This window comes from Elephantulus edwardii, unplaced genomic scaffold (genome assembly GCF_000299155.1).
Source record: "Elephantulus edwardii isolate Elephantulus edwardi_28Jun2011 unplaced genomic scaffold, EleEdw1.0 scaffold00013, whole genome shotgun sequence".
Lineage (NCBI taxonomy): Eukaryota > Metazoa > Chordata > Mammalia > Macroscelidea > Macroscelididae > Elephantulus > Elephantulus edwardii.
Window position 1 is genome coordinate 26,874,098 of NW_006399763.1, and position 3,718 is coordinate 26,877,815.

Sequence of the window (3,718 nt, forward strand, 5' to 3'; positions counted from 1 at the left end):
AGTTGGTGGTCTGTTCCACAATCAACTCCTGGCCTAGTTTTCACAGCTGATATTGAGCTTCTCCAGCGGTTTTTTTCCACAGATGTAATCGATCTGATTCCTATGCATACCATTAGGTGAAATCCATGTGTATAATAAAGGCACTTCTGAAAAACAAAAATGAAGGGGGAGGCAGAGCACTTCCTGATCTCAAAACCTACTACATAGTTGTAATAAGCAAAACATCATTGCACTGGTATAATGACAGATGCAAAGACTGACGGAACAGATTAAAGAAGCCAGAAATTAATCCATCTATCTATGGTGAAATAATGTTCAACAAGGAAATAAAATCTATCATGTGAGGAAATGCCAGATTGCCTTCTATGTTATTTGATGAGTTGTTGAATTAGACCTTTTACAGACTGAATCCCTGTTTGTATAAAAAACTTTTGCCAATAGAGTGAAAAGAAACATACTGACAAATGCTTTTTGAAAAAAAAATTTTTAATTCCATCTCAGATAACTGTCTGATAACAAATTTCACAGAACAGTACAGAGCATGCACAATAAACAACGCGGTTATAAAATGGGTAAAAGAAAAGAAAGATTTTTCACAAGGGAAGAAATTCAGATAGCCAGCATATGAAGAAAGGCTCAAAATCACTTTCAATAAGAAAGATGCAAATCAAAAACCACAATGAGTTACTATCTCACTCCAGTATTAGTGGCAAAGTTTAACAGGACAACAAGCAATAAATGTTGGAGAGGATGTGGAGAGATTGGAACTCTCATATACTATTAATGGGTTTGTAAAATGGTACAACCACTCTGGAAGGCATTTCCCCTAAAAGATGAATATAGAAATTCCATCTGGTTCAGCTTTATCACTGTTCGGCATATACCTGAAGGAAATTAGAATTGAGACCAAAATGGAGATTTGCACAATGTCATAGCAGCATTATTCACAATTGTAAGAGCATGGAAACAATCTACGTGTTCAACTACAACTGAACACAACCAGAATAGGATAAAATTGAAAATGGGATGGTCTGAAGATCAAATCCTTTTGTGCATCAGAACACTTCTTCAATACATAGGAACAAAACCCCAAACCCATAGACTGGGAAAAAATTTGGGAATTACATATCTAACAAGGGATTAATATCTAAAATTTATAGAACATTCTATTTTACCTTAAACAGAAAAGACAATCAAATCAATTACAAAATTGTCAGAAAATGTGGAAAAGCTATTAGCCAATGAGAATATTCAGATGGCTCATAGACACATGAAGAAATGCTCAAGGTCACTATCTATTAGATGCAAATGTAAACAACAAGATATCACCTCAACCAAGCAACAACAACATAGTTTAACAGGACAGGAAAAAAACAAATATTGGCAATGACATGGAGAGACTGAAATATTTACGGTGGGGATGTAAAATGGTAAAATTACTAGGTAAGGCAGTCTGGTGCTGCCTCAAACAGTTGAAAACAGATACCTTTTGATCTGGTTCAGAATTTACCCTAAAGAAATTAGAGCTATAAGAAGAGCAGATGTATGCATACCTATTTTTGTTGCTGCTGTTGGAAGCTGTTTAGTATGACTCCTAGCGACCCTATGAACAAAAGATCTGAACCTCTTTCTCTTGTGCACCATCCTCACACTTTTCAACACACAAGAACCTACTGAGGCAGTCAATGTGCCAATCCACCTAGTTAAAGGTCTTCCTCTCTATGTACTGTTTCAACCATTTTTGAGTGATCTCCAGTAGTATTTTGCTTGCATGTGATATCAGTGATATTGTTTGATAATTTCCACATTCATTTAGGTCACCTTTTTTGGAGTGGGAATAAAATATGGGCTCCTCCAATCTGTTGGTGAGGCAGATGTCCTCCAAATTTCCTGGCATAGACTGGTGAGTGCAATCAAGGCTGCATTTTTTAACTGAAACAAGTCAATTGGTATCCCATCAATTCCTAGGGCTTTATTTTTGCCAAAGCTTCAATACAGCTTCCACTTCCAGCTTCATTACCATTTGATCCTGCTTATGTGGTAATTCTTGAAAATTTTCAGTGTTGATCAGTTCTTCCTGCTACAGAGATTCTGTGTATTCCCTCCAACTTCTTTTGATGCTTTCTGGGTCATTCAATATATTACATCTTTCAATATTGTGACTTGAGGCTTAAATTTGTTTTTCCATTCTCTTAGTTTGAGAAATGCAGAGTGAGTTTTTCTCTTTTTAGTTTCCAGTTCCAGCTCTCTGCACATTGTTATGTACCATCGAGTTGCTTGCAACTCTGTACATTGCATTATAATAATTTATTTTGTCTTCCCATGTTGCCCTTGGAAATCTGTTCAGCTCTTTTAATTTGGTATGCTTTCCTCCCCCCCCCCTTGGCTTCTTGACACACCAGTGCAATTTTTGGGTCTCATCTGACATCTATTTTGATTTGTTTTCTTCCTTTTTTTTAAAGACCTTTTGCTTTATTAATGGATGATATCTTTTTTATCATCCCACAACTTATCTGGTTTTTGATCATTGGTGTTTGATGCTTCAAACTTATTCATAACATGATCTTGAAATTCAGATGCAATTGACTCAAGATAATATACAACATATACAGGGAAGACCTGTTAATTTGATTATTATTCAATTGTACACTTCTACAACTGGAGCCAAAGAGGAAGAAATTGAAAATTTTTATCAAATCTTGATGCCTGAAATTGAAAGAACATGCCATCAAGATGCAAATACTTTTTTAAAAAGACACAAACTACGATTTTACACATGGATCTCACCTGATGGGTTACATGGAAATCAGATTAAGTACATTTGTGAAAGAAATCATTGGAGAAGCTCAAAATCGAGTTATAAGTAGGACCTACTCAGATTATGGGTCAGACCATCAGTTATTCACATGCAAGTTCTAATTGAAGCTGAAGAACATTAAAATAAACCCAAAGTAACCAAGGTATGATATTGAGTAAATTCCATACCTATGTTTAGGGCAGCATTATTCACAAAGCAAGGTGATGGAAGCAGTTTAAATGCACATCAGCAAACAAATGGATAGAAAAACTGTGATATATTCACACAATGGAATAATATTGAAAAACATTAACAAACTTGTGAAATACACAACATGGACAAGTTAAAAGGACATAATACTGAGTAAAAAATGTCAGTTACAGAAGGAAAATGACTGTATTGTCATTGTTGTTGGGTACCATTGAATTGTCTAGTTATCCACTGTAACACTATGAATGTTCTGCCCACGAAATGCCCCTCAAAGGATATCCAATCATCACACATCTGAAAATTCAAGAGCGTTTATTAAATTACACATATGGAGACTTTCTCCCTCAGCAGGAAGGTGGTGAGGGAAAAAGCCCCGAGTCCCCCTTCACAATTGCTTTTATGGTTTTCCTGGGTGCCACTGTCAGGGCTGGGAGATTGAGATCATGGTTGTTGGTCTGGGGATCAGTCATGTGGGTTGGATTTTGACGGGCTGGCTACTTTGCCTGCCTTTAATCTGCTCTTTTTGTGTCACATAGACACTAGTTAATTCTTTACTTTGCAGGGACCGATAAGACTTTACCCGGGCCATTCATGTTTGCTTTAAGCTAAGAATTTTTTTTATTTTTTTTTTAATTTAGGTTGTTTATTTTTCATTTCAATGAACATCTACAGAGATTTTGGGATTCCATTCATTCATTGTTGCACCCTTTT